The sequence below is a fragment of the Paralichthys olivaceus genome, chromosome 19 (genome assembly GCF_024713975.1).
Source record: "Paralichthys olivaceus isolate ysfri-2021 chromosome 19, ASM2471397v2, whole genome shotgun sequence".
Lineage (NCBI taxonomy): Eukaryota > Metazoa > Chordata > Actinopteri > Pleuronectiformes > Paralichthyidae > Paralichthys > Paralichthys olivaceus.
Genome location: NC_091111.1, coordinates 5220620 through 5246029, shown reverse-complemented (window position 1 = coordinate 5246029; position 25410 = coordinate 5220620). Strand labels below are relative to the sequence as shown.

The window sequence follows — 25410 nt, the reverse complement described above, 5'->3', positions numbered from 1 at the left end:
GGGCGCACAGTGAACATTCCCATGCACATCCATCCCTATGTCTTTTTGTCTGTCAGAGGAAGGACCATTGTTAACAGATGGTAATGTAATAAGTTGACCCGTTGACCCCGAAGTAGCTGCAATGCAACCTCCTCTTCAGGTCGGATGATATGTTAAGTGTGTCCCGGACAGCTTGTCAACAAACACATAGGGGAAGCCAATAAACGGCGTGCGCTGCGGTTGTCTTAACCCCGGCAGGGCAAAGCACATTAATCACGGTTAAGGCGGCGATGATGATGAGGTGTTTGGTGGTCGGCTCCAAATAGCTGGTAATGGAGCAGCAGTGTGTGGAGGTGTCTCACTGTTGGTGCCATCTTGAGTGAAAATAGTCATCTGACCTATGCCTCCAGTCAGAATAGCAACAAGACATTACGCAGGAACCACCACAACAGAGGCCACACTCAAGCTGGTGAGGCTGTAGAAGGCAAAATGATGCTTTGAGCTAAATGCTAATGTTAGTACAAGACCACACTCACAACAACATTGCAAGTAAGTTATGTTAAAGGGGCTCTCCACTGTAAAAGCAGTAGCAGGATATTTACTGGTTCTGGAGAAGCTTATAAACATTTGAAGAAAAATAGAATAACCTTGATGATGTGGTTTTAATTTGGCCTAGAGAATCATATGTTTCCCAATAGAAAGCCTGCATTACGAACTAAAGGTGTGAGCTTTCAGGGAGTTTTTAAGACAAAGATACAGAAAATAAAATAAAGTCTACTCAAAGATGCTAGTGAGTTTTTACCCATCCAAGCACATGGTGCAAGTGCATTTATTCAATGTCCACATTTCACTTGAGCTTTTTTATTGGTGGAAAAAAGTTTTCTGCACTAGGAACATGGTTCAAATGGTTTTACTTTTCTCTTGATCATGGATGTGTTTTTGTGTAAAATGCAAATTACTGCAGAGTGCCATTTCTCATTCCCTTTAGACATTTAAAGGGACTTCTCTGCAGAGGAAATGTCCGACACAAACAGTTTATGTCTGTAATGAGTGAACATGCATTGTGCACACACACCTACGTAGGAACTGTATGGTACTATTATCTTAAAAGTGGGCCCTTAAAATAAAAAATAAAAAAACTGTCTGCTTTTTGCTGGTTCAAGCTACAGTATATACTTATTTTAAGAGTGATACATTCACTGGCATCCTTTAGCGAACAGCTGTCGGCAGTAATATTTGAGGTCCTTGTGAAAGGATCCTAGCACCTAAAGCTCCAGGTATGTGCTGAAAAAGATTACAAGGGAGCAGCTCTTTGAGCCAAATACTAACATGAACGTGTTATCAAAATGACAATGAAAACCTGTTTATCATGTTTATCATGGACCAAATAAATAATATTATTTCAATTCATCTAAGAGTTGTTGACATCTTTTATCTAGACCAAGGTGTTCTAACAAATCGACCAAGAGAGTCACAATATTATTCCTGTGGCCATAGCAGGTACAACAAAACAGTGTGTGTGTATGTGTGCATGCATGCAATTGTGTAGTAAAGTTATGTGTTCACAGAAATCACAGAGCACAAAATATGTAACATCTCTGTGGGTGCATATTTTTACACAGTAGAATTTAATACAGATTATTTATATTGAATTGAGGAACAGGTTACCAAGTTCATTCAATTCTGATAGTACAACTGCAGTGACATTTAGGAGAGCAATTATTTTCAGATCTGCTGTTACTGACAGCGGCTGTGATGCAAATAATCTGATTGAAATCCCAGCACGGTCCAATGTTTTATATATTTCAGTTCAGCCAAAATGATAAGCCTTGACATACAGTTCAATGGCAGAGCCACTTGGGGAGGGCACATGCACACATACACACAAAACATGCAGATAGTATTTTTATTTTCTCTAAATGACACCTCCCAGGGTCACATGTTTCGTGCAGCGTTTGGCATTCCAGGCGAGGCCAGACTGCGTTACCAGGCAGAGCAGGTCCGCTGCAAGGTCGGCACACATGGGTGATCAGTTTCACAGAGAATGCCAAATGTAAACGCGCATCCAAACCCTGAGAGATGAGACAGGACATTAAAGCTCCAGTCCCCGGAGGAAGGAGGAGGATGAGGACGACGTGGAGGGAAGAGCACTGGGGGAGAAAAAAACAGGTGGCAGCACTTCAAAGCAGAAGAGTTTTATGAATTATGGGAGATATTGTGACTGCTGACTTCTGCATGGGTTCCCAGTGGTGCTGGGTATCATTCTTTATGGACAGTAAAACACACTTTCTTTTCTTCTTCCAAAGTAATAAATAATACACATTTCCATGCTATCTGAGGAGTAAGAATAACAGCACTATCCTCCAGGAATTATTCCCGCAATGATCTCAGTTCTTGTGCCATCGTTTTTTAGATAATGAAATCGTTTCGTCTTTCCACCGACTGAATTAAGTGACCAGCAGCCAAAGAGAATTAAGTGACTCATTCCTCACAAAAGAAATATAATGGCGTCCTTACCCACATAATTCAATTGTAATATCTATCCTTTATTGCTATTGTAGGTCTAATCAGTTTTCTTGGATAAGCTATCATTATTATAATAGGCTTTTTGGAGGATCATTTCTGAAAGGCTGAAATGGAAGGACATCCATGATGTGTGAAAATACAGTGATGTATGTGTTATTAAATTCTCTGACAAGTGTTGGGGTACATTATGTGTGAATAGTGCTCATGGTTTTCATCTGAATATAATGTGTAGAAGTCCGAAACACGTGATGTGCATGTAATTCCTGTGACACAGTCTCATTGTGGGTTAGTTTTATGAAAAAGGATCTGGACTCAAATGCAGAACTCAGATATGTGGCCTCCAAAAGTTGAATGGTGTTATATAAGGGCAGGGGATCACTGGAGAATCTGGGGCGGTGGTTTTTGGGGTCATGTAACCACATCAGGTGGGACAGGTCGGGCTGAAGTTGCAGACAACGGATGGGCTCAAGGAGGCAAGTTCACACAAAGCACACTTGAGCCGCAGCAGGGACGATGTGGATTGAAGGGAAACTCTCGTTAACCTTGAACCAAACAAACACTAAGAAAGAGACGAGCAACTATAGTTGACACCTCAAGGCCGACCAAACAATCTGGTGAGTGTGAACCGGGACCTCATGCACTGTTGGCAGTGATTAAGGTATTGGCCTCGGGTCTGCAGGTGAGTTGGAGGCAGGAGAACTGGATACAATATAGGACTTTTCAAAGCAGCTGTTATAAATGCTTCACAAGAAAGACAAAGTCAAACAATATATTTACATATATGTACACATATCATTTTAAAGCAATGGTAATGGCAGTGTTATTTACTTATTTACCTGCTACTGCTACCTCTCAAAGCTTAGGAAGAAGACACCATTGAAGTAATTTTCTAATTAGCAAGTACAGTCCATTACTCGTCTGCTGTCATGACAGTGAAGATATTTCAAGGAGCTATGCTCTAATACCAATTTATGTAAGTGAAGCGTTATTGAGAAGCTTCTCTGAGTGTCAAGATATTAAAATCTGTCCATTCCTTGTTTTAGCCCAAAGCAAAATGTGACAAATTTGTGTCAGACTACTGCAATCAGTGGGTTGCAGTATGTGTTTGGTGGTTTTATATTTCAATTTTACTGAGTTGTGAGTCCTAAGCAAAAGTGATATCAACCATGGGAAAAAATGCAGACGCTGTTTATAACTGTTTACACATTAACTGTTCATATCTAAATAATGCATTTATATTCATCAACATCCCACATGTTTAATCAGGTTTTTCATAAATAATGAAATTCTTCTCAATTTTCTCTGATCACAAAAAGTAATTCCTAAATCCTAAGGGATTCATTAAGGCATTGTTTCCTCTGAACAGTATTCCCGATGTATCAATTTACTTTTTTAACATGTCTTCAGTCTTTGATGAATGCTCACCCTCTACTCTCAGGTCCACATATTCATTATGCAACTCACTTTGAGCTTTTACTTTGAGAGATGTTCCTAATCCTCCGTAAATGTGCAGTAAATGTATTCATAAATCATCATACAGTATTTGATGTCCTGCTTTAAGTTTGCAAAAAATAATAGTCCTTAAATATTTATAGAGGTTAGGAAACCATTTGTTGCAATTAGGATGAAGAGAAGATATAAATGCTGGAGCACTAAAACATTTTCAGTTATTTCTTCACTGGTAGTTTAATTTGTTTTCCACCTACGCTCTCCTGATGATACCTGAGGAGAACAGAGGGAAATATATGATTAATGATAATAATGGTTAATGATATACAGTATGTGGTGTTTCTCCTCTAATGATCAGTTGAGTTTACTTCTGTTTCTTTGTAAATTGTGTTTTGGGACCACATAAATCATGGAAAACAGATATGGCCACCATTTAGTGAAACAAATAGCCGTCAGTGTGATATCTTCCGCTTCATTCTAATGGCTATTGATGGATTAGTTTACTTGTTTGAAACATGGGAATTTTATGTTTCTGCCTGTGCATGCTTACATGACTACTGACATTGTGTTTGTATGCATATGTTATTGACCGTATGTACACTACATCTCCAAAAAGTCCTTTCACAGTCCACTTTAATCTCAATTTAGACAGAAGATGCATCAGCCATTCCTGTGCTGCTTTGTTGCTTTCTCTATGGGTAACTGTCAGAATAAAAATAAAAATACATAGAGACACAATATGCAAATTTAGTTCTGAGCCTCCAAGCCTTTCATTCCTGTATTTTGTTGTGCTCTAGTCTGAATTTAGAATACACTCCAGCAAAGTGAAATTCTGTGAACAGGTTACAGAAGCATCTACATCTACATCTCTGTGGGGCTTTATCACCATTGTAGAGACAATCAAACTGAATTAAAACCACTGGACGAATTGGAATTTTGACCAGATGATGGCTTAAGGTTAATGGGTAAGCTCCACAAAGACCATAAATATCTGCAACAGATTGCAGGATAATGCACCAAACAGTCATCAAGATACTTAATTGTGAACTCCAAATGTCACCCTGCTGGCAGTGCTAGAGGAAAAGTGAGGTGGTCACTCTATAGTCATTACGTTACACTGAATGACATCCATGAATACTACAACTACCTTTGCTGATAATCCATTCAAATGTTGTAGTGACATGTCACGAAAAACCAAAAATGTCAATGAATTCAGTCCAATGTCAGTTGGCTTCAACATCTGAGCACAGTTATAATCCATTCACAATTCAGTACCCCTCCATCTACAAGGTGGAGATAGTCAGGATCCAATATCTGTCCAAACAGTTTGAGAAGAAACAAAAAAGTCAGACTGGGACGAGGAACTAGAGGTGATCGTCAAAGGCTTTGCCCTTAATGACCCATTCATGTCAAACATTTCACATCAATCCATCCAATATTTGCCAACTGACACACAGACAAGAATGAGAACACTTAATTTACATGGCCTCTATTTTCCAACTAAATACACTATACAATAACCGTCAGAATTTTTGGAATTCTTTCAACTCCCAGTGGGAAGCTGGCGCTCATTCACATGAGCAAGTAGAGCAAGTAATTACCCAGAATTTTCAATAGATTTTAATTGTGTCCTGTTCAGGGTTCCTACAGGACTTTGGCCGTCCTTTTCTGAAGTCATTCCAGCACCATTTGGGCTGTTAGGACATAAGTGGCCATCTATGGGTTCTGGCACTCCGCAGAAAGTTCTCTGAGAAAATGTGTTCATTTGGTTCCATTCATTGTCCTCTCTATCCTTACAAGTCTCCAAGTCCCTTCTGCTGAAAAGCCCCTCCACAGCATGAAGCTGCCACCACCATGCCTCACTGTAGGGGTGCTATTAGATGGGTAATGAGCTGTGCCCAGTTTCCGCCTGACAGAGAGCTTAGGTTTATGGCTCAGAATTCAGTTTCCATTTCATCACAACAGTCCCTTCTACGTCTCGCTCTCCCCAAAAGTCTCTCATACGTCTTTGCGTCAAGTCAAGGCTGCTGCCTTCACCTCTGCATCATGGACTGGCCTCTTTCGTGTTACTCTGCCACAGAGCCTATGAAATAAAATGATGCTCTCATTGTGGTTCCTCCAGAGACCTCTTCCATGGTGCCCCTGCTGTTGTTTTCAGACTGTTCCTTGGGTTCTTGTGATACTTCCCTGACTGGGGTCTTCCTTGGCTGGCTGCTCAGGTTGGATAGACTACCAGGTAGAGTCCAAGTAGTTTGTCATGTTTTTCTTTTCCATTTCCTCCTGTCTAATGCTGCTGAGTTCTTCTGAAACAGTGACAAAGAAACTGCTGGAGGCCTATCCCTAGGTGTTCTGTTCTGCACATTTCTTTCTTTAATATTATTTCTCATGGCTCAATGTTAGAATGTCTCCACATACACCTGTTAGATCTTGTGTCAGCACAGAAATTGTCTCATGGTCACGGCCATTGGTGTTTGCCACACAGCTTTGGATTTTAGCTTACAGACAATCCATTAAATCCCCTTTAATTTCCAGTGTGAAGCCACTAAAAGTGAAAAAAAATCCTCAAGGCCATTGAATATTGAGGCACTGTGTACAGAACACACGTGCAGTCCCTTTTCTTCACAAGGCTTTGAGCAGGAGGTCAACATGAGCTCATTCCAAACTATTCTGAGCCATTAACTTAATCCAATGGCCCCATTTTAAGGGCAAGAGCAGCAACTAAAGGATTGTCTAGGATCCTTGTAACCACAGAAAGTCTAATAGAAAAACCCAACATTGGATTGGCAATGGTTAACACACTTCATGCTAGGGTGCCATTTACCTTTAAACCTAGAATGTAGGTATGAACATTTTTAGATAAACTGCAGTATGGTAAGTAGTGAGCTTTACAATTATGATGTTGTGGCCACTTATAATTCAATACACTGTCTTAATATCATGCTGTGATCAATCAAAGATACTAATCCACATGACAGTTATGCTCACTTAGGATCTTAGATCGTATGTTGCATACACAGCATGTGCATGACTTTAGGTAAACACAGTACAGGGAGCAGACAAGGCTGAACGTAAGGCCTGTAGTTTTCCCACACTTGTTTCATTTCCTATTTTGTTTTTCCCAGAAGACCTTAAACATGCACTTCCTTTCTTCCTCAGGGGTGAAGAAACTTCTAATTAATTATAAAAGCCAGGAGAGCATGAAGGCTGAGACCACCAGAAGACACGTGCATATGGTGTCTAGTTTGTGTATGTGTGTTAAGTGAATGTACAAAACGTAATGTTCTGCAAGTGTGGTCAAAGTGCACTTTGACTACTCAAGTGTGCCTTTCAATTCATTGTGTAAAAAAGCATCTGTCAGTGTGTGTGTGTGTGTGTGTGTGTGTGTGTGTGTGTGTGTGTGTGTGTGTGTGTGTGTGTGCGTCCTGACCAGTTGGCGGGCTTTGCCAGGTGTGATTTCATTCTCCCAGCAGTCACGGGTCTGTAAGATCGCTTTAGACACAGTTTGTACCACCTACTGGGAGACGATGGAGCGCCCCTACCTTCTAGTGTGTGCATGGTCTGGTGTCGGCGCACAGTATATCATCTCTGTGTGTGTTTGTGTGTCATTGTCACCTTGTAACTGTGTGCAGTTAGGTTCCATTCTGTGTTCGATCCGCACACGGGTAGTTTATGTGTGTTTTCGCTTATGTGGACAAAGACCCATGTTCATGGCTAACTGTCGCTGTCGAAGGACGAAAGTGTTTGTCCACATGTGTATATCAATCCATTAGTGAAGGGGGGCCGAGGGAGGCCCTGGGGCATTTTATGAGGTCAGCCTCCTGCAGACTAGGATAGTCAGAGGGAGATAATAATAGCCAGGTCAAGATTCAATTATTTGTCTGGGGATTACCTTATGGGGTCTTTCAGGAAGGTCAGTGGGTGGTGAGGGGTTTTAGGCTTTTGAAACAGAAGCCCCTTACAAAGCACTTTTATTGGTGTTAGGTCCCCTCATCGTAAAGATCTGGAAGCTGCCCCTGCAACACTGAGCTACAGGCCTGTCAGATGTGCTTTAAGATAACACACAGAGACTGTGGAGCAGCACTTGAATATTTTTAGCCCATTGGGAAAAAATAAACAAATTAAAAATTGAGTGAATATAAAATAAGGTTCTGTTTTATTGTGCTCATCTTAGGGCAATAACATATCACAACTTTATTGTTATGTGAGGACACCGGGCCTGTGAGTCCTTTGTGGTGGGACTTCATTATTAAAACCACATATTCAAACAAAAGGTATAAAAGAAGATAAATTTAGCCTTGCATTGACATTCAGATAGGGAGAAAAGACATTCTACACTACAGTAGTAAAACAAAAGAGCTTTTTCCTCTTTATGGTGTTATTAATTGTATTGTAAGTGCAGGACCTGCAAGGTATCATAATGTTGTGACTGAAAAGAGTTACTACAATTCTAAGTGTGACCATAATATTTTCATTTAGTTTGAGAAGCTAGGAATAAAATTGGCTGGTTAAGTGCAGCTGCTGTGCCTTGGCTCAGAGGCTGTCAGTCATGTCAGCCACCTATGACAGTGATTTGTGTGCCATGACATACCAATAATTGGCAGAGAGTTGCTATAGAGGGAGTGTTTTGAGAAACAGGAGCTAGTTTCTGAGTTTAAAGGTAGGGTTGGTGAGTTGTGGGCGTAGCTTTAAGAAGAGGGCTGATGGGAGGGGGTGGGATGTATTTGTGTAGCCAGTGAGGACCAGTTCATGGCTAACAGCGTAGTTATGTGTCCTTTGTTTTGGTGTAGGTTGTGGTAGTGAAGCCAGGTATCACCTTTAGTCCTCTCCCAGGAGGATTCTATATCAATTAGCCATATTGAATGTAACAGTGTTTGGCATTGATATGATTAGTTACAGACATACCTGTAAGATGGTTGGTGGCTTTATGTATCGTCCATGTGCAATGTAGACGAAAAGGAAGAAGTAAGAAAACAACTTTTGAATGCAGATAAGGCAAATGCAGCACATTTTCACTATTCCTCCCAGAGCAATACAACTTATTATAAAGGCCATTCAGTTTACAGCTACACCACTTAAGGCTGAACAATAACAAAGCAGGTCATACATCGATCTCTTACCACACAGAAAATCTACTCACATTCTTTGAGAAATACAGATGAATTTTCGCTTTTCTACAAGGCTCTTTATGAGTAGGTAAAGCCACACATTGCTGTCAATGCCTGAAATAATCAAAAGAAACTTTCCGAAAGAAAAACTAAAACCCTCCATTTGTCACCAATATGCCAGGCAGCCCCTTTCCACACAATTGCTCTGCAGGTTGGGTGTGAACAACACAAGGTGCACAGATAAACTAACAATTTAACAACGTTCTTAAACCACAACATAATATAAGGAAAATAAATGTATAGCTGTGTGTTTACTCCAAACAGCTCATGCGATCACTCTAACATATTCTTAACCAAATGTAAGTGAAAGATATCAAGTGTTTTTTTTTACAAAAGTAACTGTAATAAAATTCCATTGAATTCATGATAATATGTAAGTGTTCTGTGTTGAGAAGGGGAAAATATTTTTTAAGACATTTGTCTTTTGTTTATCTTTCACATAGCTCAATAGAACTGTAAGGTTATCAATTTATTCCGAGCGATGTACAAGAGGGGGGTCCCTGGAATGTGTTCTATCGTCTAGGGTAGTGGTCACCAAGCTTTTAAAGCACAAGATCACTTTTTAATTCAAAATGTAAGCCGAGATCTACCACCCCGATATCTTGCAAAAAACCCACTTAGGAGGGTCATATTTATTATTTTAGTATGAGTTCATGCATCTTCCGCTCCTGCAAATATTTCACAAAAAAATGTTTTAAACAAAATAATGGATTTGGTCAACAGAAACGCTGGAGTGCTTTTCTTTTGTGTTTGTGACATGAATTCAACAGATTAACGTTCAAACTCAGGTGAAAGATCTATTCTGCAGTGAAACACAAAGTTGATCTGTCTATGTCACAAACATCTTGAACCCGTTTCAAAGTAAAAGCACTCCAGTGTTTCACTTCTGAATCCATTCATTTGTTCTAACGGGGCTTTGATTTTTGTCAACAGACCAGAAGATGCAGGACTTCATACCGTAGAGTCCTGACATTTAGTTCAGTGCATAATCCCACTTGTATTGAAGGAAATGCAGGAGATAAACCTGCTGCTCCGCTGCCAGTAGCGGATACACAGCGGGTGTGAACAACAGACAACCGACCCACAGCTGATCTGCCGCGCAACCGCAGACTGTGAGTCTAGAGATTGACAGAGATCGACGGTGAAGACTGTCGAGATCGACCGATCGCGATCGATGGGTTGACGACCACAGTTCTAGGGGGTTCTGGCTGGAGTCACCAAATCAGACTGGGGTTGTACTGGACATCCTTCAGGTGTGAATGTGTGCAATTCTGCAACTGTCTTCAAAAGTATACTTGCATAAACTAATGCTAATGTTTTAATCAAGCAGATTTACTCTTAAGGCTAAGATGGTTTCATTGTATCCATACTGAAACAGTGAAGTCATTATGTACAATGGGTTCACAGTACACCCAGGGTTTTTTACTCACTATTATGATCTGCCAGTTAAATATATGGCCTCATTACAACTAAGAGCGTTGCTGTTATATACATTATTATGTGTCTCTGCCAACAGAGCCAGCAGGACCTCCACAAACACACTCATACACGCACACACATGCAACACACTCGCACTTACACCCTGTATCCATCACAGTACAGGGTTGCAAGAGGGAAAGATGAGACAGAAATGTGAACTTCACAAGAGAGGAACACTCATACGATCAGAGCTGGCCAATTGATGCTAGTGCATTAATCATCTGCAACTCGCCATCCAAAATACTCATGTGTGAGCTAATGGAAGAACTTCTCCAGAGAAATGAATGTGTTGATGAGCAATGTCCCAGATATTTACAGGCCAAATCCAGGAGGGCAGGCTGCTCCACTACCTGCCTGTCAACTGGTCGGATTCTTTTTTCCTTCCTATTTCTGTCTCCCTTTGTCTGTCTGTCTCTTGCTCTCCTGCTCGCTCCCTCATTGAAGTCTTTGCTGAGAGTATGAGAGATGAAAAGAAAACAAAATGCCTTTTGATCCAGCAGCCTTGTATTACGGCTCTGTCAAAGAGCATTACCCTGATAACCCGACCAAAAAGTCAGCCACGGGGTATCAAAGCCAAATATCCAGACCTTTAACACAGAGACTATTAATTCACCGACACAGAGTACGGACAAGCTAACTGAATAGGAATGCAGGACAACAGACACTACCAATCCCCGCCAAGTGCCTTTTTCATCTCATTTTCTCTCTCGGTCATTTCTTTTTTCATGTTTCATATAGCCGACAGTACAAAGCCATGTGAATTCATCCAACAACATTTTCAGTCAAGGTTGCTCTGATCAAATAACCGTGAACTGCACGCAATGTTGCATTGTTGGGAGTTATACTGTTTCATGTCTGACATACACATGACGAGGGGAGAGCGATATTACCCTCCTGTTATGTCGCGAGGAAAAGAAAATAACACAGGGACCTTTGAAACTGCCAAGAAGATGAATTTACTTCAGTCCTGTGAGGAAACACACCTACGAGTGTACAACCATGTTTCAGCCTCCACGACATTTGAATTTTCTCCCCGAGTGACCATCCTGATCTTTGTTGACCACCTTCGGTTTAGAAAGTCACCTTCGATCAGGGGCGTGGAGCCTATTTCTGTCAAGGGCCATTTAAATTTTTAAACATTCTTCAAGGACCATGCTTAATTATTGAACAGATATATCACACTGATTCAATCGGTGGGACTGCCTCTGTTTTGTGTGGTGTCTAATGTTAGATGGTAGTGGTCAGTGTTGTCCGTGTTCAATGAACGCTGAAGACCTTCATGTTTTTCCACCCGAACGATTCAGTTTACAAATGATGAACACCGTTTTTTTTAAATAATCAAGCATAGGCCATCATGTGAAATACCAGGAGCGAGCGCAAATGCACGCACCTGCTGATCAGTACATGAGGTTTACTTGGTGTTTGTTTGATTCGCTCCAAAGGTTATGCGGCTGCCATTAAACTTAATGAAAACGAGTCGTCAACATTTTGTGGGCGCTCAGCACAACACGAGATGTGACGGGCACAGCCAGGACTCAGTGTTAAAGTGACCGGAGACGACCATGATCCGACACCATTGATTAATAACTAAATACATGATCATAAGTTTGTAATAACCATCCCAATAAAAAAAGAACAAATGAACGTGAACTAGTACATTTTTGGAACTGCTTTAATTTCATCTGTATGAACTGAACATTGAACTAGTCCTTTTGAAGTGTGAACTGGCACAGCACTGGTAGTGGTGATTATGATGAGGATGATGTAGATGTTTTCCAGTTTCAACTGTTTTCCAGGTTTGGTCAGTCAGTCTTGAAACAAAGTGATAGATTTTAAGGAACTACTGTAGTAGTACAGCAGTATTTTGTCCAAAACTGAGATTTTAGGTTCAGTGCACTTCCCCTCATGAGTAAATCTAGACAGTTTTTTGAACTATAGCAAAAGGAGGCTAGTGAAACTACAGTAGCTTCATGTTTGTTGCCGTTTTGCAGCTCAATGGTTTTTAATTTTTCAAAGGCTTGACAAATAGTTTTCTCTAACTTGTCCTGGAAGGTTTTAACAAATGCACGGAGGAGTTTAGCAAACTCATCTACACATTCATAAGTCACAGCAAGCTATTGTTCTTGAAGAGTTGCTCCTTGCCTCAGAGTTGGCAGTGATGTGATCACACCAAAAATGGCTGGTTGCACCTCATGTGCAGCTGGTTTTAGCCAAAGCTACCATCTTTGTCAGTGCCATGCATGACTGTCTCAACTTATATCCTACATATAAAGACAGCTGACTGAGCAGTATTTGTCACGTCTCTTATTTGATCTTCTTTAGGGTTAGGAGGATATTGTTAGGTTAGGGTAAATCTTTTTTCAACATATATATATATATAAATATATATAAAAAAATATATAAACAGCTTGCTGGGCACACACACCCCAACAAAGACTATTAACTTTATTCAAGATCATTTATCCTTGTAACTCATCCCCCGCTGCATGTTTCCAGCTGTAATTATGTGCAACACACCCCTGCAAACTAGAATCACCTGTTTACTTTCACTCGAAAGAAAAACAATCATTAGTTTGTTTCATTTCAACATCTACAGCTCTTTTCTTGCCAGTCATCATGATGCAAGTCAGCAAAGATACGTGACCAATACATGCATGTTGTGTTCAAGGGATCATCCTGAAGGACATGTTAGTCCACAATTCTTAATCACAGAAATAACTGCTGTCATGAGAACATTTCTGTATTTGTATTTCCTCATAGACCAGATCCAGCTGTCTATAAGCCCTGGAGGCAAAAGGTTCCCCACCCTTACCTCATATTTAGGTTGGAAACAATTGACACTCAGTACCAGACTGTGTGTGATGCCAGGCTAAAATGTGTAGGTATGTTTTAGTGTGAGTGCTCTCTCCATACACAGTACATAGAGAGATAGATACACTGTAACTATACACAATAACTGTCAGCAGTCTAGTGAGTTTCAAAATCACTCTGTAGTGATTGTTCTCTGTTGGCTTCAATGCCACGAACAGTTATGGTGCTCAAAGCCAGTGTTGTAGAGATGAATGCATCATAAAAAAATAAATAGCCGCAAATTATTTTCAACTGCACTTTATCACAGACCACACTTTAGCCGTACTTGAATGAATGAGCAGGCAACAAGAGCGTGAAGAGTCAAGTAGCTTCAGGGAAAGAAGAATGTTGGGGTGGAACGAGCAGAGGATCAGGCTGGTGCTACATGAGCTCTGAGTGTGGAGCAGATCACATGACATACTGTGTATATATCTACTGCTGAAATTTTTGAGCAAGCATCTGTGAAAATCTTGGGTTGGTTCACAGTTGTAAAAATGCTATTTGAAGCTCTTTACAAAAGAACATCCTTCAGTAATTCTACTTTCTTTCCTTATATTCTCACTTTACATTAATTTTTAGGGCCAGTTACCATCATTGTTACAAAGCTGAAACTAGAAATAAAACAGAAAAACATTTTTTTTTTTAAAAGATCCTCAGCCAAACCTTGCAGTTCATGGCCTGCGCCAGAATGCCAGCATGCCCCTCCATAAACTGATCATAAATAGTCCTCTGCACATCACATAATGAATAACATTTTAACAGCAACTGTTTCAGTCTGGTTTCCTCCCAAAGTCCAAAGACTTAACTGGAGACTCTAAATTGTGGGTGTCAATGTGAGTCAGCCCTGCAGTATGTTGCTCCCTGTCCAGCCTGCAACATGCCTCTCAGCCTACTGTCAGCTGGGAATAGCTCCACCTCCCTTAAACCCTAAAATGAATGCTGGTTGCAAATTTCTTTTTAAAACTGTTAAAGTCACCTGCAGCAGCAAGTAAAGACGGACTGCAGGACTCAGTCCAAAGAACCCTGAACTGGAGAACCAGTTGTCATAGCTGTTGACCTGAATGTGGCCAGTTGGTCATTTATCCAAGGACAAAGAAGAAGACATTTTAAAGCTGATCCACAGACTAAAGGCACACTACCACGCCCCAACTCACTGCTATAAACCCCCTAACCCACCAAGATTGATACTGCACCTTCTTGGGGCCTAAATAAAACAGCTGTCAAGTGTGAAGCTGATATGATAAACAGTTCTGGTACAGTTAGACAGAGATTTCTAGAATTATTAGATCAATATTATGGGATTATCTTTAGTTTTACAGTATGCCAAAAACTGCCTAAACAACAGATTATACCAGTCAAATAAATAAATCATCCATGAAAAAAATTAAACTTCTTCTGTGCAAGATTAATCTTTTAAAATAAATAAAGGAAAAAAACTACTGACCTTTTCTTTCAAGCATTGGCAGGGACAGGTCGCTATTTACTGCTATTTCTGCAAATGGCAGACGGAAATGCAACTTTGCTGTTGTTGGTTTGCGTGATCTGTGCAGACTGGTGTATGTACTCAGCTGAAGGTTGTTTGTGAGGGAAGATGCTCCACTCTGAAACACCGCTCCGCTAACAAGAGTAGACTGAGTATGCTTTTAGTTCCCACAGCTCCGGCTGAAGGATGCGACTTCTCTCCAGCTAGTCGTGTCACATCAGTTTCAGGAGTCACATTCTCCTGCTTAAACTTTTGTTCACATCACATCAATAATTCAAGCTCATGATCTTAATAGTCAGGACCTTTGTTCGGATAAAGTCGCTCGAGAAGAATAAGTTATGCCAAATTTAGTAGGACAAAGCTGTTATCTCAATGTCGGATACATATTCAATCAATATTTAGGTAAATATCACTTTTAAATCAGATGTGAATACTCAAATCAGGATCGGGGCCAAAAACAACTTGACAGGGACGTCCTTACGTTATTTTGTCCCCGAGTCACACAAAGAGCTCGTGAAGAAATAAGTGATATGATTAGACAGCAACTCACCCTCATGGACTGCATAATGAACACACAGGGGTTGCAAAAGAGCCTTTATGTAGAGCAATGTGCTTGTTGTGTTATTGACAAAAATTCAGAGTTGGACACAAACTCAACAAACCTCTGATTGAACTTCTTTCATTTTCTGATGAGCGCGGGGGGAAATCCCTGCAACCAACGTGGTGACTCAATGAGTGTTACCATGGCTACCAAATTATCTCGCAGTTACAAAGACTGTTTATTTGACTGTGTCCTTGACAGAGGCCCTGCAGAACTCATATCCTCATTTCCTGCAGTAGAAAAGTACAATGCGACTGAGACGGGTACAATGACAGTGGGTTTAAACTTGTGAGGAAAATAAAACGACAGCAGCCTTTATTAATTTAAAAATTAAACAAATCACCTCCTCCGCCGTGATGTCAGACAAATCAATGTCTGTCAAACATGACCAGTTAAAGATTTAATAGAAACATCACTCACATGAATGATGGCTTGGCATAACATTAGCTCTGGGGCCACAGGGTGGAATGAATTAGCATTTCACTTGCACTTGATTGTCCACAGATAGTCAACAGTTGTGTAATTAGCAGGTATTGTTTTGGTTGACACTTACTGTAAATCCATACTTTGTTATTACAAAATGTTTCCTTTGGATCCCTTTGAATGGACCAAAGTAATTACAACATCAGCCCTAATCTGTCGCTGCGTCCCTAACTATACTGCTGATGTTGAGAGGGCAGGCCATTAGAAGTGCATTGGTGTTTTACTGCCCTGATTTTACAGCGCAAACTCACAATTGAGCAATTTTCTCCTTTTTTATTTTTGTGCCTCCTCTCTTTTCAAATGATGCGTGCAGCGGCATCATATTAATGTGAAAAAAACCAAAAAACATCTGTTGCGTCCATTTGTAACAGATTTATTTACCAGAGATAAAACACCTGAGGAAGAACAAGGGTAAATTGAGTTGATCTGAAGATTGATAATCATTTGTTTTTTTATCTTTAAGTCGTTTGATTTTCAGTGTTAGAAACTAAAGACATTTCGTTTGTGTGAGTTAAGTGTCTCATTTTTGTCAAGCATTTCTTTATTTCTTTTTTCTTTTAAGTATTCTGATAACTTTGTTGTGTACAGTCGCCACTGTTAATGTGTTTTTGTCGATGGCAAGGTTGGCATAAAAGGCATTGTTTATCTGTTTGAACCAGACTGTAATACAACAGACTGACTCTCCTCAGTAAATTTTCAGTTTTCACTCCCACACTCTCGTTGTTTGAACAGAGCCAAGATACTGTTGTTTATGTTTATTTGGATTAATTCCTACCTGTGTTCAACTCATGTAGAAGTTGCAGTCTCCCACTTGTTTACAAACGTGAGAGTAGCAGCTACAGTTTGGAAACGCAGTATAACAATTAGCATAATTCCATCTTGCTCTGGTGATGTCAAAGTCCCTTTGATACACCCGCCCAACCAATCACGTCAATGTCAGCAGTCAATCATGCGTGTCCACAAATAAATAGTTAAAACTGGTGTTCAGCTGCAACATGTAATTTCAGCACTAGATATCACTAAATTCTACACACTGTACCTTTAATGTTTGAATTAACAACAATGTAGCAAATGACAACGTGGAGAAAATCATGTCCTTAGCTGCCGCTACTCTTGACTTTATAAACAGTTTCAGTGTTTAGCTGTTCTGACCTCAACTGTGTTGGTTCACTCTTATCAATCTCATAGCATCTTATCAAACACAGCACACAGGACTCACATTCACCACATGATGGGAAAAACAACTGCAAATGAATGCTAATGTTCCTCTGAAACTACTGGTTCAAATAAGCAAATGCTCAGTTCCCCAATTAACTTTTAACTTAATGTTAACTACTATCGCTGAGTGATGAGAAAAATCTTTAGTTGCATGTTCAGTCAATTACAAAAGGTCACGCAACTGAATCTGTTCCTGAGGGAGAGATATTTCGGGGTGATGGCTGATAAAGGTTGATAGGAAGAAGACCATTTTAATTAATTATTAATATTATTTTATATTTTGTCAGGGTTGTCGTTTTTGTAGATCACTTTGTAGAAAAAAAATTAACATAATCAACATTTTTAACCTAAATACTCTTCAAAAGTGAATCTACATTTTTTTAAAGGCTGTAGATAGTATTAATGCTATGTTGGATAAAAATGTACTCACAGTAAATGTGAAGAATTTATCGAGTCCTATCCCTTGTGTTGAAATGGCCTTGTAGCTCGTGTTTCTGTGTTTTGGATCCTCTGTGATATGAAATCTACAGCTAGCAGGATTCTCACATTCAGTAAATGTCAATCAGACCTCAATACAATCCCCTCCTGTGTCTGTCATTGGCAGTATATAATTCAATCTTTAAACATTTTTTCCTTGAACAGCCAGAGTCAGAATTTTCTCAGCGACTCTGGGGTCATGCTACGGGAAGTGTTGGAATCGCGCAGTGAGCTGAGATGTCATTACTGACTCTTTGCTGCTGTTCCCATTATAAAAGATCAAGTGAAACAGCGGCTGCTTTGCTGCCTCTGGAAAGCTGTGATAATAATTGTGTCTGTGGTTTCTGTGTGTGTGTGTGTGAAGAAGTGTGAGAACACTGCATGAGTCTAAGAAACAGAACAGAGAACGATAAGAGCAGAGTTTTACTACTTATGTCAGTCGTACAGTATCATTTCACCAAAATGTTTTTCTATATTAAAAGAAAGACATGTTTTCCAATATAAGCAATAGCAGTAAAATTTTGGACATGCGATATCATCTCCTGACAGATGCATACTTATCAAACTATCCCAGATCATCTCAAGGTCAAAGGGATTGTTCAGTGTAAGGCGATACACTCGTGCGTGTTGCAGGGTCTGTTTAATATGGCGGTTGTATCATGCTGAGTTAGCCTTTAAAAGCAGCCCCCATTACTTTCTCAGAGTGAGTGATGAGAGACCACAGTCAAAAGCGTATGTAATGGCAGAGTCAGCTATAGTCAGTCTTTCCTGTTCTTGCTTCATATAGTATATAATATAAATTTCGCATAAACAATGATTATCGCCACCCAGTGTTTCCCTGCCTCTGGAAACTAATTCCACCACAGAGCTCTCTCCGTGTCGTATCTAAATAGACAATAAGAAATGAAAGATATTGGGAACTGGTTGTGTTTTCCACTTAAAATAGAATAAGATTGACTTTGTATCAATTAACACATTTTTGAACTACATTGACAACATGAATTACTAATTTAATTTAAGTATATTTGATAAAACACTGCTATTTCTAGGAACGTATTTTCGAATATTTGTCAATCTATTAATCGTCAGTACAGAAATGCAGATACAAAGGTCTCATTAAATTGGAAAAGTTTTAGGAAATGTGCTTATTAACATTTTGTAGGAGCTTATCTCTGTTATCAGCAATTGGTTCTTAAACTGCCATTTTGAAGCTGAGTTTGGTATTTGCATTTCCTATCTTTATTGGCATTGTATTAGTTGGCGAATTTTGACAGACTTCAAGAGCAGCAGAAAAGAATTCAAAAGTAGATGTTTCACAAGCGCAGCCTGAGCACAAGAAGAGCTGAAGCTGGAAATCAGTGTATATTTGAGGGTGAGCAGAGAGTTTTGAGTGAGAGCATTACAAGATTTGAACATAAGATCAATAAGTCCTGCTCTCAAACTAAGAGACCACACTCTTGAATAAAGAATTCCAAACAGCGCCATCCAACCATATTTGGAGGAGTGCGGATATTGAAAGATGTTGCACGTCCACCTACACCCACCATCTGCACCCATTGGATATCAATCACAGATATCCTAAATGTATGCTGTGCTTTATCATCTATTCAACCCTAAATAGGACCATCAATTAAAAAAAAGTAATGTACAGACCTGGCGTCTTCATCTATTTTTATATTCAGTCTATGTTCATCAGACATACAGGCCTGAATTCAGTCCTCTATTTACATGTTTAATAACAAGAACAAAATAACTACAAATAGGTGCAACTGAAATAAAATATATTTCAATGATTACCTGACATTGAAATGTCACAATCCTTTTGAAACATCACATTTCCAGTGGGCATGTGTACATGTCTAGGCAAAGCTGACTACATGCAGGCAGGGAACCCTTACCTCTTTCCAGAGACTTGGGCAGCCAGCCTGGCTCGACTGTTGCTTCCTGACAGCTCCCTGTGATCTGCATCTTTGTCCAAGTCATTGTCTCCGTCATCCTCCCCTGGTCCTGCCTCCTCCTCCTCCTCCTCCTCCCTCTCATCACCCAGAATATCATCTGCTGCCACACAGATACTGTGGAGGATGCTGCAGGATCCGATAACCTGAGGAGCAAGCAGAGGCCGAAATTCTAGCGCCCGTAGGAAGGAGAGCCAGCATGCTTTAAACTGAAAATGTTTGTGTCACTGTAACACTTTCATGTGTGTGACTGTCGGTGTAATGAGAAGGGAGAGATGTTCTTGTTTGTGACAGGTTATATGGGGTCGTTATGGAGACGGGGTGCTGCAGGCACGGGTATCCTCCATTATTGAAAAAACAAAGCCTGCTGCTGGGTGGTAGATAAAGAAGATAAGAGGCAGAGAGGAATGTGGATTATTTACTTTAACCTTTTTTTTTTTTTTAGATCATTTTCTATGTTAATAATGAACAAATCAACCCAGAGTTTCTGTGTAAGTGTGTCTGTGTGTGTGGGGGGGGGGGGGGGACATTCAGTTATCAGGAAATGAAGGAACATTCAGTTATCAGGTTTGTAGGCAACAGCGCAGAGGCAGCTGGAGATATCGCAGGCTAATGTGAACGGTTTAACCCCAATAAGTCCAGGGCCTGGCCAGGATCCAATATCCAGGTTACCACACGCTCATCTAAACCCTGCTATTGACTTTGTCTTGACAGGTGGTGAAGAGCACGGCAGGCAATAATACACTGTCGATGCTCAGCATCACTTTCAGCACTGACACATCTGTACAGCAGCACACTGGATTTGAAATGAAACACTGACTATGAGGTTAAAGCACCAACTGTCAATTAGAGGGTGTGCCTTGAATGAGGTCCTCATCGACTTTGAAGAAACGCTCTGTTGGATTGTTCGGCGGCTGACTTGGCAAGTGGAGAACATTTTACTGCTTGACCCATAAAACCTTTAGCTGACTTTTCTTTGTGTTTGTATCAACTTTGATTCCAATAATCATGGGAATAAGTCAAGTACGTCAGCCTTTGTACCTCATAACTATTCCTTTAATTCAAATCCAATGCAATGGAGTGAAGTTGAAACATATGTTCTCTTGATTCTATTGTATGTTACATCCGTCCTGTGTAACCATATTGTAAATACAGTGAGCTACCAGCTTTGTCTGAGGTACAGTAGATGTGGGCTCAGTCCCATGTATTTAACTTTTAAAGCTGCACTCGTATTTTTTATATTAACAATGTATCAAATGACTGTATGTGTGAGAAAAATCACTCATCATGTCGAGCCCAAAGAAAACTATCACCAGACTACAACCGTTTTCAGACATGACCTGCGGGTAAACTCTGGCTACAGAGGCTACAGAGTTCACCCACAGTTTTCCTTTAACACAGCAGGAGGTTCTCTTCACAGACACATTGACAACAACATAACCCCCTCCACCTTATTCAGGTGAGACGTGGTGCAGCCGGGCACGGCAGACAAAGACAGGAAGTGACGTATTGACTCTGCTGCGGAGATCACATGCTTTTCTGATAACACACAGACAATGATGTCGGCTCTTATCACCACAAACTATGTGTGTGTCCCTGCTCAACAGTTATAGTCCAATCAAACTCTTTCTCTGCATTATGTAAATCTCAATTACTACTGTATTACAAAGGATTATTAGCAGACTAGATCATGTTGAGCAAAGTCAAGGCTTGAAAAGGGTTTTAGAAGAGAATTAAGGGGATATAAACTGCAAATTCAGACATTTGCTGTGGCTTGTATAGTCGAGTCCAGCTTGATAATTGACCTGCACAGGTCTGTTTGTTGGTGTTCTACCTCAGAGCAGTTAATACGGTTCAGATACCTGTTACTTTCCTTTTCTCTCATAAGCACCTGCCAGGAAGTGTGTTTCATTAATTAATCTGCCTGAGCTGCCTAGGAGATGATTAATCCTGTTAATTCTACAGACGTTGAAGTGTTTAGTTTACAAATGCAGACTTTTCTCCGCTAGGTTCATTGCCAAGTGGAGGAATGGAAAGCTTGGGCTTGCCGGACGAATAGATGGAGTGTCGTTAACCTTTAGATATAATGTTCCTTCGCAGTGAGGAATATTTACGCTTTTTTTTTTTGTTCTGAAATCCTAAAGGTCACGTTGTCTGCAGAACAGGCTTTATGTCTTTGCTTTACAGACAGCTTTCTTCACGAAAAAGTGGAAAGGTGAAAAGTGAAAGAAATTCTGCTGTTGACAAGCAGAGCCAGACGCTTTATTTATCATGTCACAGATACGCAACATTTTGCGGCATCTAAATTGGAAAAACTTGTGGGACAGCAGTTCAATATACTCTAAATAACATATAGAATATGACAATAAAGGATATAGCTGTTACTGACTAGCCTCCCTAAAAAATGTGAGTTCTACTCTGTTTATGAGATGTTCTGATATTAAATCATTATTAATATTCAAAATGTAGCCTGAATAAGTTAACAAGCTCAAGCACTCAGTGTTCATAGTCCTTCAGATTCTTTGTATGCTAATCATTTCCTCACACTTAAAAACACAATGGTAACAATGTAATTTGTGACCCTATTCATAATGGAAGGAATCGCTGGAAACAAGTTGTCATTGCATCGGGGGACTTGACTGTTTGCACACATACATTTCACTCTCCTCACACACACAAATAAATGGAGGACATTAATAAGCTATATAATTGGGTCATTTTAGGCACAGTCCTTATAACGCACAGTGTGTTCTACCTTAGAATTAATCTCGTAATATGTATCTGTAGCAAAGAGTCGTGGAGATGGTGAATAAATTCAAAAATTCTGCTGATAGCTATCTAATGCTTTTACATGTACAAACAGTGGTAACTTAATACTGAGGTCATACTAGACTATGAAAGGCTGTAATGGCAAAATAAAGTTTTATTTATTTTTCAAATTACAGCATTCTCAAACGAGAGCGAGAGAGAGAGATGTGTTAATTGTTCTTTACAAAGTTACTTGCTTTATTATATGTTATATATATGTATGTATATATATATATGTGTGTATATATATACATATATATATATATATATATATATATATGTATATATATAACTCTGTAAAACATTAGTTACAATAATTAAAATAGAAGGGCACTTGAAACGTGCATCCCATCATCAAGCCAAGCATCCAATCTTGAAATATGAAAGAAAGTGAAAGAAATTCCTGGATCCGCCCCATTAAACAAATTTGCTCCAAAAGTTAATGGGCTGTCAATCAGACACTTTCACTGATATTACTTCCACGGCAGAGGTGATAATGAAAGCTCGTTTTGAATATAATAACCAGGCAGTTTAAGTTGACCAGATTTTAAATTAATTACTTTTAGATGTTTCTAAAAAGTAGTGTTTGGTTATATTACACTGATTACCAGATTCAGAGTACAGATAAGTTGCATGGAAATAATTACAGTAACATTAACGATTAAAAGAAATTAAGTAACAAGTGATATTACCTTTTATTTGATTAGACGGCCTAAAGAGGTAAATCAGAGGAAAGTCCCAAAAATTATATTTGTGTCGATGAAATATGACGTTTTCATTATTTCCTGTTTTGTTAACCATTGGATGACCCCTAAGGAACATTCCAAACCTTTAATATGGGAATCACTGAGACAGAATCTTTTGCAGCGCTGATCAAATGTTGCATGTGCTGGCAGAATAGGGGTAAAAGAAGGGGGGGGGGGATCTCATGTCCTCTTTCTCTCCCTGTCTGGCTCTGTGGGAGCAGATCTGGCTCAATGTGTTGGACTTTGTGCAGAAGCCTGCACAGATGAAGGGCCTCTCACAGTGATGCAGAAGTAAACAGGCGAGACCAATGTAGGACTGTCTGCCGATTGATTTTCAGAGGCGATCCTCGTATCATCCTTGGCTCTGATATCCTATCTGTCTCCATGTCGGCCCCCAGATACCCATCTGAGATGAAAAACCCAGACGCGGAGCCATGTAATAGTGCTTTGAACCCAGGGCATTGGGGCTTTTCAATCACGCCCCAGATGGAATGAGTGCCCTTGCTCTCGGCAAAGAAGCGTCAGCATTATTTATCCTCTCACCAGTGTTTCATGCCTTTGTAACTGAAACATAAATGGAATAGTTTTTGTAGTATTTCTTTAATATAAAAATCACATCACAGCATGTCAAGATTCATGCTTTTGAAGTGGCGGGGTGAAGTTTTTTTGTTTTTTTTTAACAAAACCTCTGAAGTTCACCTTCATGGCTTTCTTTGTAGTTGCAGAAGGGGCGTTCAGTCATTGTTGAGTGTTATTATCACGTTTCAGTTTGGCTCTGAAAACAGATCATTCACCGCTGCGCTATTTGTGACAACCAAGAACAGAGCAACTGTTCCCTAAATGTCACTGAAGAGATCAGTAAATGGATAAATCTTATTTATTCCTGCTCAGAATGCACCCCAGACACTATGTAGCTGCTTATAATAAATTGGACAACGGCTTAAATCAAAGTTTGCCTGAGTGCCAACAAAATTGAATGAACTTAGCTTTAGCATTCACTGCCGGGAAAATAACTTGTTGGTTATTCAGCTGAGGCCACTGTAGAAAATAGAGAGTGGCAATATGGAGACAGGAAATTATAAAAATCCTTCCTCATGGTGAATCTGTGTATTGGCCAAGATTGCAGTGTAGTCGGGGTGTGACGGTTCAGCCTTCCTTAACTCCCAGCTGCAACTTTGAAGTCGGGTCAGGAATACTTGCCCTGGTGTTTGGCTGGATAGAAGAATATTGCTTCAGCTTCCAGTGTCTTAACTTTGAGAGACATTTGGAATCGGAGAGTACTGTGCCCCCAGCCACCGCTCTAATATGGAGCTATGTGGACTGATTTTGTGGGGAATCTCTTGAATTGGTAATAAGGTTGAGGGGGAAGCATCATCTTTCTCTCTGAGCCAGTGAAGGAAGGAGGTGGGGAGAGGAGAGGAGGAAGTGGGGGTTTTTCGGAAGCAGCGCTCCAGGTCACAGAGATGTAATGATGGACTGGGATGAGCTAGGGTTTGCCAGAGGATTGCCGTCTGTCTTTGTTGCAAGCGTAGCTCTCCAAGGCCAGCGTTTCAATCCCCACAGAGCAGATTTTGTTCCCACTGCCAATATGAAAATAGAGGGGGCAGCCTGTGTGCTAAAAAAATAAGCACTCGGTGTGATGGGTTGCGTGTGTACAGCAAAATCCACTGAGCGAGAATGAAAAGCAAACAATGCATTATTTTTATCCCTGTGGTGGTACTTAAGCTATTGTATCGACTGTGACCTGCATTTATATTATGAGAACTCTAAATGTGTTATTAACATTTGATAAAGACACTGTGAATTCATGAAGGCTCAGTCATATTCATGTGTGTTTCTTTCCTCATTCTTTCCACACCAGAAAAGCAGAACACTGTAAATAATAAAATTACATTTCTCAGTGTGTTATAGTTTCTCTGGGCATGTTTTCAGCTTCCAATATGTCCACCTCTAAGATTTACAAGTTCACAGAACACAAATAGGTGAATAGAATTTCAGATGTGGTCATTGCATGACTAAAAAAACAAAACCATCTATAATAACCTTGGATTATTTCAGTTTCTTACAACAGGGTCTCATTTTCATAGCTTTGGCCATCGTTTTTATCATTTATAAGTATATTGCTCCCACTGGAGGGATAGGCTGAGAGCTGGGAACACGGCACAGCAGAGTCTGATGGGACAAGAGACAG

General features: G+C 40.0%; 1 long non-coding RNA gene across 1 annotated transcript in view; it reads right to left on the bottom strand.

Annotated features, from left to right (window-relative positions):
- Positions 1-887: 887 nt before the first annotated feature.
- Positions 888-25410, bottom strand: part of LOC138405549 (uncharacterized) — a 45079-nt gene continuing 20556 nt past the window's right edge. The window contains exons 2-3 of the long non-coding RNA XR_011239311.1: positions 19609-19811; positions 888-2129 (exon numbers count right to left, since the gene is read on the bottom strand). This is a non-coding gene — a long non-coding RNA (uncharacterized lncRNA). The remainder of the gene's footprint in view (positions 2130-19608; positions 19812-25410) is intronic.